Raw genomic sequence first — 13,003 nt, forward strand, 5'->3', positions numbered from 1 at the left:
TATTCAGATTTGATTGTGTCTTCTGTTGGTAAAGAGATAAATGGTGTCCCACTTGTTGACTTTTGCTTACAATCACATACAATTGGTAAAGCCAAAATCGATCATTCCTTATCTTCTTTCTTTCCGATATTTTTCTTTAAAAGAGCAATACCACCAAGTCTCCTGTTTCTTGCTTCCAATCGGTCAAAAACACAATAACGGTTAAGCCCCTTTCTTCGGATTGCAATAGAGTTGAAGATGATTCAATCACTGTCAATTTTCTTTCTATTCTTCCATAGGAGAGAGAAGGGTTTGCCTGAACTACTCCACCTGGCTCAGGCTGAACTCCTGGCTAAAATGAGTCTTGGTTCTACCCACCGGCAAGAATTTTTCGAAACAGTTTAAAGGAACGGGTGAAGTCGCGGGATCCGCAAAGCCGAGGACCTAGGTGGGAGGAACTGACTTGACTGGTTAAATTTCTGGTACTTAGTCATTCGACTGACAAAGAGAGGAGACCAACGGAGAGAAGAGGTTTAGCCCTTTCCCCTTTATACCCTTTTGATTATAGGCTTAAAGCACCACAAAAAACGGTTGTCCTTTCTGGAAAACACCAAATCGATTTAGGGTATTTCGATCCCCTCTTTTCTGAGATCGGCGGTTGTTTCTTTCCGGTGGTGTCTGTTTGAAATATACGGCGGTAGTGGTTTTATAAGAATGAATCACACCCCTCTTTCTTTCATCTTGTGGTTGTTTCTTCCCTTGAATCGAGCCTGATGCTCTCATACCAATTGTTGGGTTTTAATCTTACTATGATGAACAAAATCACAGGTTATATATGAATATACTTTCTATTAGATCGTAACTTGCAATATTTGTTCATACGAAATTACATACGTTCGACCCCTATATATATAAACTGAACAGACACTATGAAGAGTTGTGTTGTTTCACTAAAACGATGCCTAGACTTGGTAACCGATAGAAACTGCCGATAACTGACACCCCTTGATGAATCAGTGTGTCTCTTCCTTTTTAGATGTGTCTCTTGCTTGTGTCTATTGCCAGGAGTTACACCCTTTATTTCTTTACATACTACATATTAAATATTCTAATCTTGACATATTTAAACCAAAGTTTTGGTTTAACAATCAACAAGAAACCACTGTTAAAAACCGGGTGCTTACATTTGATCTGAACTTGATATCAGTAAGCTTTCAAAGATTTTGTTACACTCAGATAAATGACTTGATGCTTAATCATTACGATAGAAAGTGCCAAAATGATCAGGTCGGGTGGGTTGAGTAACAGATTAACACGTTTTGGCTAACAGGTTAATTATCTTCAAGAATCTTTGAATAAATCGCAACACTTTATGACCTGATAATCTAAGTTCTTTGAAGAAATTATGTCAATATCAGTTAATTCCTAATTCAACCTTATGAAAAAAACGATTTTCTGCTTTAAAAATACTTTGGGTGACCGATTTGACCCACTCACATTTAAACCATCTTGTTGATTCTCTTCATTAGAGATAAACCGTATATAACCTGAATCGCCTCATTCATTATGGAATAGGTTGAAATTTGATGCCTCAAGTCTTGATAATTCCCCCCCCCCCCCTTGTGATAGAGAGAGGTAGAAGAAGAGTTACAAACGAGCTACGAGCCAACAAATTTGGTTAAAAGTGTCATGGATGAAAAACTCAACGAATTGAAGTTGTCAATGTTTAGGAATATCCTCGGAGATGCATCAAAGGGTCAAGCAAGGAAAAGGAAGATCCCATTGTATTACGAGTATGAAGGTTTAGGTCAATCTGGATGATGTGTATGATATAAGAAACAATGAAATATTAAATAAACAGATGGAAATGTGGATGTAAATTATGGACACCCATACACGCAAACATAGATCTTGAGGGATCAAAAGCATGAACAAATCGCATAACTAAATTAGAAATATTCAGTTTTTTTATAGTCATAACATTAATAAAATGTTACATATCAAATATAGTTTAGCCGTGATTGAATAAATGTAATAGTTAGAGGACTAGAATGGTACATTCCAATAGTCACTTAGAGTTAGTTACCGGTCGTTACTATCACTTAGTATATATGTAACTCTGATGAATGAAAATAGGCGGATATTGATTGATGATATATTCATTTCTTCTCTTAATTATATTTCTTCTCTAACAAGTGGTATCAAAGCCACCGTTCTCTTGCGCGCTTCCGATTCCGATTATCTTCTCCGGTCAAACTCTGTTTTCCGTGCGACTGAATTTCGTGAAATTCCAATCAAGTTCTTGCAGCAGTGAGCAGTCATTGATTTTTTCTTCTCTTAAAATATACAAATCGATGGCCGCGACCAGGAATCAACAAATGGATTGGTGCCCAAGATTTAACGGCGATGATATTGAAGGTTGGAAATACAAATGTGAGCAATTCTTTTTGATTGATGAAACACCTGAAAATCGTAAGGTGAGGTATGCTGTTCTAAAATTTGATGGAAAGGCATTACATTGGTATCATCTTTACCAGCAGAACAATGGGAAGGAATTGATTGATATGACATGGGATGACTTTTCAAGATCAACATTATTGTATTTTGGATGTAGGTTAAAGATGACAGGTACAACCTAAGAAGCTGAACTTTCGTTCTTGAATAATGATGTTTAAAATGTAGTGGGTTGTGTTGATAAAACTGTAATGGAATATGGAAATGTTGTTAATGCACATACGGTGTTTGATGAAATGCCTGAAAGAGGTAGTAATGGAATTCAGGTTCAAATAAGTAACAAATTTGGAATTGGGAATGCTATAAATGCAATACATGAAAGATATGGGTATGTTTCGACATGAAGATGGGTTTGAAAAAGAAAACGTGAAAGTAATAAAGGATATCATTGATGATGATGATGATGATGATAAGAATTCTAAGAATGGAATAGTTATAACAAACAGAGACGATGTAACTACATTAAAAGATATTACAAAAGATAAGGAACTTGTTGTGATTAACACTAGGGAAAAATGGTTCTTAAGTTTTCTATCGATAGTCTTTAGTTCTTTTGATTGGAGGGTTGATTTTGTGAGGAATAGTAATGAAGTACAAGCGAATTTTGTATCGAGTTTCGTTGTGATGAGTTTGTCTACGAAGTGTCTAATAGATGAATTTGTTGAGATTGTTAAGAATGAGGTTAATGATGTTAAAGAGGATGTATGTCTCATGAATGAATCTGTTATTAAACTAAAATTGGGGGTTGTTCATGAAATTAAAATAAATTATGAGTATAAAAATGTTCAAGCTTCTAGTAAAGTTTTGCACCATGATCTAAGGAATGGGTTGAAAGAAATTGAACAGGTTGATATGAGAACATATGTGATTGAGGTAGGTGTTAGTAGGCTTAAACTTGATGGCCTGCAAGAATTAGGAACAGCTACGAGTTGGATAATTAAGCTGATGAAAACTGCTTTAGTTCCTATATATGCATTGTTTATTAATGTTTTAATATATGGATGTAATACAAAGATAGCAGATTTAACTAGTTCGACCGTAGAAGGAGCTATTGATGGTCATTTTACACGACGGGTTAAAAGTATTAGATTGTTGAAATATGTTGATAAGAGTAATAATGAGTTGGCAACTTCCTTCACATTAAATATGTTATTTGATTTAGCTAGATGTTGGATTTTAGTAAAAATCAATTGGTTGGTCTCACGAACTTTAAGGAAAAAAAAAAGCAAAGTTGAGGCAACAAGGCATGAATTGCCAGCAGGGTGGTCGTACTTGTGTATCTGAAGAGATCTCACATACATTTACTGGCACAGATGTGTCAGCAAGACGATGTTCACAACAGAAGCAATATAAGTTGGAAACCGACTGTGACTTAGAATTTAATATGTCAAAAAACAGAGTTTATGCATTTCATGCTGATCCATGTACTAGGCGAAAGCATAAAAATGCTTCATATCAGCAATATGTAGTCTACAGTGGAAAGTTGAGGAAAGGTTTAAGGAAGTGTAAGGTGGTCACTGCATTAGATGCCAGTTTTGTCAAGGTCAACTTGAAGTTTGACAACTGTCATTTACTTCTTGGAAAGCTAGAAGAGGTCCTTTACTATTATAACAGGTGCTTGAAGTTTGATAGGAGAGTTGCTATTGAAGCTGTCGATGGCCTGCAAAAGTCAAAAGTCATTGTGGGTCAAAGTATGTTGCTTAATATAAAGGGAATGGTCCTTATTGTTTTAGGAAAGCATAAAGTGGTGGTTCTAAGATGTGAGGAAACTTTGAAGTTGGTTGGAAAGCATGTGACAACAGGATATGGGACTTGCTGTATACATCTCGTCTTTATTTGGATAGGCTTGACATAGCTTTGGAATTAATTCAGAAACATGAGCAACTGAGAGCTAGTGCAGAGAAATTTGTTCATTTGGCTGTTACTTTACATGCCTTGTTACTCTCTAAGAATGCAAGAAATGAAGCCCTTTTGATGTTGAGAAAAAGTTTGAAAGGAAAGTCTTGGAAAAGTGGAATGGGGATGGAAAATGCTATAATTTTGGGATTCCTTGTCATATTGCCACAGTGTACCAAACCTCGTCAGAAGAATTCAGAGTACTACAAGTACAAGCTCATGTTGGCAAAACAAGGAGAAAGTGGGATTGCTCTTCTAGCTGAAGATGACAAATGGCTTCATCTCACTGATGATGAGACTGATGAACTTGCAGCAAATGTGTGCTTCATGACGAAGATCAAGAAGTCAAAGGAACTCAATGATGAAGCTGCAGATTCTACTGAAGAGGATGATGAGGTAATCACAATTCCCAAGAAACTCTTAGGTTTTTACATGGATAAAAGTGAAGCAGCTATTCAAGAAGGTAAAAAGAAAAGCAAAGAGATTTCAAAAATAAACGACTTGAAAGAAAAAGACCAAATTCTACTCAATTTTCAAGTTAAGTTTGATCTTCTTCAAAAAGAATTTGACAATTAGAAATCTGAAAAAGCTGCAGTCACTTTTACTCCAAATTCCAAGCTTCATCTTGAGAAACAAGAACTTGAAACCAAAGTTCTTGAATTAAACAAGATCATGAAACAATTGGAAGTTGAGAAGACAAATGAGATGCTTCGGGCAAATGCTTTGGTTGAGGACATAGATTCATTAAATGTTAAATTGAATGAGTCTACCCCTGGGTTGAAAGAAATGGAAGATCAAATTTCTAACCTAAAATATGATTGTTGTATAAAAGATTCTCTTTATCAACAACTTGAAAAAAAAAAATGAGGAACTCAAAACTGAAATAGATTTTTATCAAGAAAAGTTGTACAAGATAAATCGAACTTATCAACAAATCTATTTGAATAGGCCAAGAAATTCAAAAACTCATTTCAACTCAAGGTTAGGTTATGTCAATCCAGAACATTTGCTCAAAGCATAAAAAGAGGTTCCTTCACTTTATAAAGAACCTCATATGAAAAATGGGATGACTGGTCAGTTTGTGAGACCAAGTCATGGTAATGTTGAGGCAGATGATTTTATAAAGAAAGGAGCAAATGTTTACTTCAATTATGAATTAATTGATGAGTCATTTGATTTTTTAACTCGACCTGTGTGTCAAAGCAATAAAGAAAATCATGAGGTAGAGGTTCCTGAAATACTTGAGTGTTTTAGGGAAAAACCTTTGGATGATTCAACTTCATTTCCAAAACCTGAAATTGTCAGACCTTATATACCACAAAGTGTTTTGGAAAAAGAAATTGATGATTTAAAAACGTCTCTTGATGAAAAACATGCACTCATAGAAAATCTGAAGGCTCAAACTCATTGTGGTAACAAAAGAAACCCATCCAAGACAAATACCTTAATTTGTGACCAACCAGGGTGCTTTGTATGTGAAATCATGAATGAACCTGAGCAAACCAATTTTGAAAACAGTAAAACTTCAAACCAGTCTACTTGTTCAATCTGTGAAATTTTGAATGCATCTGTACAAACTGATCTTGAAGTTGTGCATGTTTTTGTTCAAACTGATTTTGCTCAAGATGAATATGATGATGTTTCTATTGATCCAACTGATATGTATTTTGATACATCAATTCTTAAGTTTTTAGAAGACACTCAAACTTACTTTAATGAATTTAATGATGCAATCAAAATGTTTGAAAAGAAAAAGGATCAACGAATAAAAGTGGTTAAGGAACTAAATAAAGTCAAAGTGGAACTAAATTTGACAAAATTGAAACTTCGATCATTTTTGGACAAAGAAAAAGCATCACAATCATTTAAGCAAAGTTCATGTCTGACAAATGTGTCTGAATCGAGTGTGAAATTGGAAACATAATCTCAGCTATTCAATGATTTTATGAATGGAAATCATAAATTTAATCCTGACTTTGAAAAAATCTTTGAGAAAAAGGAAAACAAACCTGAATTTATTGCGATAAAGAATCCAAAATCATACTCTTCAGCACATACCCAACAAGGTAAGAAGACAAGACCAAAAGCCACAAAAGCTTTTCATAAAGTGAAGACCACTGGTGACTCAAAACCTACTAAAATTAAAACTGAAACTAACTCACCAAAAGAAGTGAAATCTCGCAAGAGTTCCTAGGAAGTCTCAGACGACCTCTAAGTCTACTTTGAAGGTAGTTAGAGACACAACCTCAGGGATTACTAAATATAAAGATCAGTAAGGTTGGTTGTCACCTAATGATATTAAGAAAGGTCAAATGAGTAATGAAACCATCAAGAAGAAACCTGGGAAGAACTTAAAGACAAATTTGTTTTCTAATTTAAAGAATGTTCATGTTTCAGGTGACATGTGCTTAACTAGTAGCAGTAAATGGATTCCTAAAGATAGATTTTTACATGCTTCTAGAAAAATCAAGCTTGATGGCATTTCAACTCAAATCAAACAAGTGTGGATTGTTCATAGATCAAAATCAATAGATAGTGCTAATACATCTAGAACTACTCCCACTTGTATCAAAACTTGTGTTTAATCTGTTTGTGTTTGTAATTCGTATGTCAACTTTAAACAATTATGTGTGTTTACTTGTTATCTTTGAATAAATTCATGTTTGAGTGCTCACCCGCAAGGACCCATTATATGTGGGGACCTTAACATAATAACTTGTTTTTGCAGGAATATCTGATTTGTGTATGGTATGTTGACTCGGAATGTTCTCGTCACATGACTGGAAACAAGTCATTACTCACTAATTTTGTTGAGAAATTTATGGGAATGGTCAGATTTGGAAATGATCATATTGCCCCTATTCTTGGTTATGGGGACATTGTCAAAAATGGAATTACTATCAAGAGAGTTTCCTATGTTGAAGGATTAGGTCACAATCTTTTTAGTGTTGGACAATTCTGTGACAATGATCTTCAAGTACTTTTCAAAAGATACGAATGCAAAGTTCAAACCGCAGACAGGGTAGATATTCTCAATGGAACAAGGGACAATAATTTGTTCATCATTGATCTGAATAATGTTTCAAATCTAGATTCTGACATTTACCTTCTCTCAAAAGCCTTTGCACAAAATTCTTGGTTATGGCATCGTCGTTTGTCTCATCTTAACTTTCAAACTATCAATGCTTTAGTGGACTAATAGCTTGTTGAAGGTCTTCCTAATTACAAGTATGAATTTGAACATGTTTGTCCGGCTTGTGCTATTGGTAAGATGAAGAAGGCATCTCACAAACCAATGAAACATCTGAGTACCGAAGGTCCTATGCATCTTTTGCATATGGATTTGTATGGACCAATGAAAGTTAAAAGCATTCATGGAAAGAGATATATTCTTGTGATTGTTGATGATTTTTCTCGTTACACTTGGGTTTTCTTTCTTCATGCCAAAAGTGATGCTCCAAAAGAAATCATTGATTTCATCAAACAAACCCAAGTCAATCTTCAATCCTCAGTTCGAATTGTTCGTTCCGATAATGGCACAGAATTCAAGAATTCAACAATTGATTCTTTATTTAAATCATTAGGCATTACTCATCAATTCTCTGCCACAAGAACACCTCAACAAAATGGAGTAGTTGAATGTCAAAATCGAACTCTTGTTGAAGCAGCTAGAACAATGCTTGCCTATTCAAAGCTGCCTCCAAATCTTTGGGCTGAAGCTGTAGCTACTGCTTGTTTTACTCAGAACAGGTCCATTATCAACAAGAGATTTGACAAAACTCCATATGAGGTGATCAACAAAAGAAAACCCAATGTGAACTTCTTACACATTTTTGGATGTGTTTGTTATGTTCCCAATGATTGAGACAATTTGGGTAAATTTGAACCAAAAGGTGATGAGGCATACTTTATTGGTTACTCAAGAGAATCGATTGCATATCGTGTCTACAATCGTCGGACAAAGAATATAGTTGAGAGTATGAATGTTAGATTTGATGAACTCTCTGGTATGGTTCTTGAACAAAACAGTTCAAGATCCGAACTTAATCGACCACAAGCTTCCGCAACAATAACCGCTTCAAATGTCAAATCTCAATTCAGTACTCCGACCACAGAGGATTTGGATACTTTGTTTGAAGCATTTTACCATGATCATCCAAGAATGTATGAACCCGGTTTAGATACAAATACAGTTTCCAGTACCATGAACACTTCTTCAGCACCAAATGGAGACGATGAGTCATCACCATCACTCAATTCAAATATATCTTCTCCATCATTTGATTCTCCTCTTCATACTGCCACTTCTGAGTTGCAAGGTCCACATACTCATATTTCTCAAGTGACAAATCCTGCTACTAATCCTGAAGTTTATAACACTGAAGACTTTGTTGAACCTCTGGCAACTTCATTTGAGCAAGTAACTGCACAACATATGCCGACGTTCATTGATACTGAAGAATTAAATGATCGACAAGACCCTTTTGAGTATAGTTGAGCCAAAAACAGTGAATGAAGCACTCGGTAGTCCAGATTGGGTGAAAGCTATGCAGGAAGAACTCAATCAATTTGAGAGGCTTCAAGTGTGGAGATTGGTTCCGAATCCTAACAAGAACAAACAACCAATCAAAGCAAAGTGGATCTTCAAGAACAAAAAGGATGAAAACGGAGTTGTTGTACGAAATAAAGCACGTTTGGTTGCAAAGGGATATTGTCAACAAGATGGCATAGATTATGATGAGACGTTTGCACCAGTTGCGCGAATTGAAGCAATACGTATGTTTCTTGCCTATGCTGCCTACAAGAACTTTACTGTATATCAAATGGATGTCAAAAAAGCATTTTTGAACGGAGTTCTCAAGGAAGAAGTTTATGTTGAACAACCGGAAGGTTTTGTGTACTCTGCACATCCGGATTATGACTACAGGTTAAATAAGGCATTGTATGGTCTGAAACAAGCTCCTCGTGCATGGTATGACGCTCTCACTGCTTTTCTCTTGAAATCTGGATTCAACAAAGGTTCAATTGATACTACTGTGTTCATTAAAAGACAAGGTAGTGTCATTATTTTAATCCAGATTTATGTTGATGATATAATTTTTGGGTCGACTAACCCTAATTACTGCAAGAATTTTTCTGCATTGATGATTAGCAAATTTGAAATGAGTATGATGGGTGAATTAAACTTTTTCCTTAGTCTTCAAGTCAAACAGTTGTCCAATGGTACATTTATTTGTCAAAATAAGTATATACTTGACATGTTGAAAAAGTTTGATATGATAAATTGTCAACCAATTGGAACACCCATGGAGATTCGAACAAAAATTCATGCAGATTTAAATGGTAAATCTTTTGATCAAAAGAAATATCGCAGTATGATAGGGTTACTCATGTATTTGACTGTCAGTCGCCCGTATATTATGTTTTCCACATGTATGTGTTCAAGGTACCAGGCCAATCCCAAAGAAAGTCATTTTCAGGCCGTCAAACGTATTTTCCGTTACCTTAAAGGCACAATGAACCTTGGTTTGTGGTATCCAAAGGATACTGGCTTTCAATTAGTTGCATACTCGGATGCTGACCATGCAGGTTGTAAGTTGGATAGAAAGAGCACTTCGGGAAGTGTAAAGTTTTTAGGGGATAGGTTGGTAAGTTGGTCTTCAAAGAAGCAGAATTGTGTATTGACATCGACTGCAGAAGCTGAATATGTTGCTGCAGCTAGCTGTTGCTCACAAGTTCTTTGGATGAAGACACAATTAACTGACTATGGATTTCAGTTTGAGAGAATTCCTATCTACTGTGACTCAAAGAGTGCCATTGCTATATCCTGTAATCCAGTACAGCATACTAAAACCAAACACATAGATGTTCGGTACCATTTTATTAAAGATCATGTTGAGAAAGGTAACATCGAACTCTATTTTGTCCCCACTGACTACCAGTTGGCAGACCTTTTTACTAAACCACTAGATGAACAAAGGTTCAATTTTCTAAAAACCAAACTTGGAATGCTTGATTTACAAACTTAATTGCTTTCTTGCTGTGTATTCTATGTTCATTTTCAGTTTCAAACATTGATGTGTTTTACTTGTTGTTACATGCAATGTTTGGGGGGGGGGGGGGGGGGGGAAGGTAGAATGCATGATTTTAGGGGGAATTTGTAAATTACTTTTTCACTTATATGCTTAATTCTAGGGGGAGTATGCAAATACATGCAAATATTTTTGTTATTTGTTATGTTGTGTTTATATTTTACTTCTATTTGTGTGTTTGTTCTAAAATTGGAAAACCAAATACAATAATAGAAAAGATAAAAAGACAAAGATTTTTTTTGTTATGTTTTCATTTTATTTTATGTTATTTATTTTATTTTATTTTTATATATAAAAGTTTTTTTAAGCCCAATTTTTTTGTTGTTGTTTAATACCTAAAAAGATCTTAAGCCCAAATTATTTTGCCAAGCCCACAAGTTTTTGAAAGCCCATCAGGCACAATCTGGGTAGACACGCGGGTCAACCCACGCCCATGACCCGAACTTGACGATTAAAAGGAAAAAGAAATGGGTGGGGCTCATTTATTTCCTTTCAAATTTAAATCATTTTGTTTTGTTTGTCTCTCTCAAAAAGCCGATCACTTCATCAAAAGATCATATTTTTGTATATTTGTTTTGGATTATATCTTAAGTGGATTGTGATCTCAGTGTGTTTCTAAGTGCATTTCATCTCTTTTCATCATCAGATCATCGTGTGATAGAGGTAGAAATTCTTTTTTCTTATTTGAATACCAACTGTTTGATTAAATGCCAATATGAACGGATCATGTTTGTTATGATTTTTGTGATGTTTTGTTGTATTGTTTGATGAACTTAGACGCATGTTTAGGCTTTGTAAGTGTTGTTTATCCTTTTAACATGTCCTCTTTCTCATTAGATTAAAATTTCTGGGTTGGATTTGAAGGTTTGGGTAAATTCTGGAAATTAGTTTGAATTTGTTCTAAGTGCCGAAGTTTTAGCTCGGCATCCTTAACAAGTGTCAACGATCATCTTCATACCTTCATAATTTCTGGGCTTGTAAATATCCATCTTTTATAAAGGACGTTGAGATGTTTGCTCGGCAAACAAGTGTTTTCATAAATCTCTTACGAGTGTTTTCAACTATATGCAGAGCTCTTTACTCGGCATACTTTAAAAGTGTTTCACCTGACCCTCAAACATTCACAAGGGATAAATAACATGATCATGATTGCCATTTGCTGAGGTGTTTGCCCGACAAACCATTGATTTCTCAGAACACATTCAAAGGATTTCAAATGTGTGCAGAGCTTTGAACTCGACTACTTCCAGTTTTTCATGAAAATTTTTCCAAAATACCAAAGTTCTCATTTGCAGAGCATTTTGCTCAGAACATCAATATAATCTTTTTCAAAATACCTTATTTGCAGAACTTTATACTTGAATTTCTTCATGTAATTTCCTTGAAATAATTTTCTCATGTTTTTCTTGAATAAAGCAGTTTGCAGAGCTCTAAGCTCGGCAAACAATACATTTTACATGAAATATTTCTTAAGTCCTTTGAACCATTTGCAGAGCAATGAGCTCGGCAAACCACAATTTCCTTGAAAAATTTTCTAAGTCATATTTTTCAAATTATACTATTTGCAGAGCATTTTGCTTGGCAAACAGTTAAAGTCTCTCAAAATAGACTTGCAATCAATTTTTCCTTGAAATGATCCTTTATCAATTGGCAACATTCTTGTTGTTTAATCAAAGGATTTTTCATAGATTCAAAATGAAGTCTAATCTATTTGTTCTATATGTTGAGGTATTGGCTCGGCATATCATAGACTTCATTTACATTCACACTGGAATGCATATCTTCTGCCTGCCGAAGTTTTTGCTCGGCAAATCTTACAAGTTGCCCAAAATCTGTTCCAAAACCATTTTCCATACTTGTAATGTTACTGGGAAAAATTTTTCTTATGCTATCTGCGCAGGAAGCTCGACAAACACATAAATTTGTCAATTTTTATTTCTTGTCTAAAAGTTCTTGTCTTTGTCAACTTTATTATGTCTTGATAAATGTGAATGTGTTATATGTGGGTCCATTTATAGTTTTCATGAGTATTAGGGTAAGAAGCAAGGTATTGAACGCCTTTGTGTACTACCTTTGTTATCTTATCTTTAAATACTTATGTGATTCTATAAATTGTAATGTTTTCTTATATATATTAGGGTGAGAAGCAAGGTATTGAACGCCTTTGTGTACTACCGTTGTTTTCTCATACTTAATATATGTACGAAACATTGTGTTTGTGAAAATAATGTGTCTAAGTTGTTCTAATGTGTATATTTCTTTATGTGGTGTCTAAAGTTGTTTTTCTAGTCAAATGTTGGTCAATTTGTTTCTCTTTTCATGTTTTTCTTAAAAAAAAAATTATAAAAAGATGACTATGTTTGAAGAAGGTGCCTCAATGAAGATGCAAGCTAATCAAGCTTTACATATACCAATTGCATCCAAATTCCCAATCATCACTGAGATTCTTAATCATCATCCATTGAACATAGCTCTCACTAATGGTGCTATAGTTCCAGAGAAATATGTCTTCGATTTGTGGG

The sequence above is a fragment of the Erigeron canadensis genome, chromosome 3, assembly GCF_010389155.1.
Source record: "Erigeron canadensis isolate Cc75 chromosome 3, C_canadensis_v1, whole genome shotgun sequence".
NCBI classification, from domain to species: Eukaryota; Viridiplantae; Streptophyta; class Magnoliopsida; order Asterales; family Asteraceae; genus Erigeron; species Erigeron canadensis.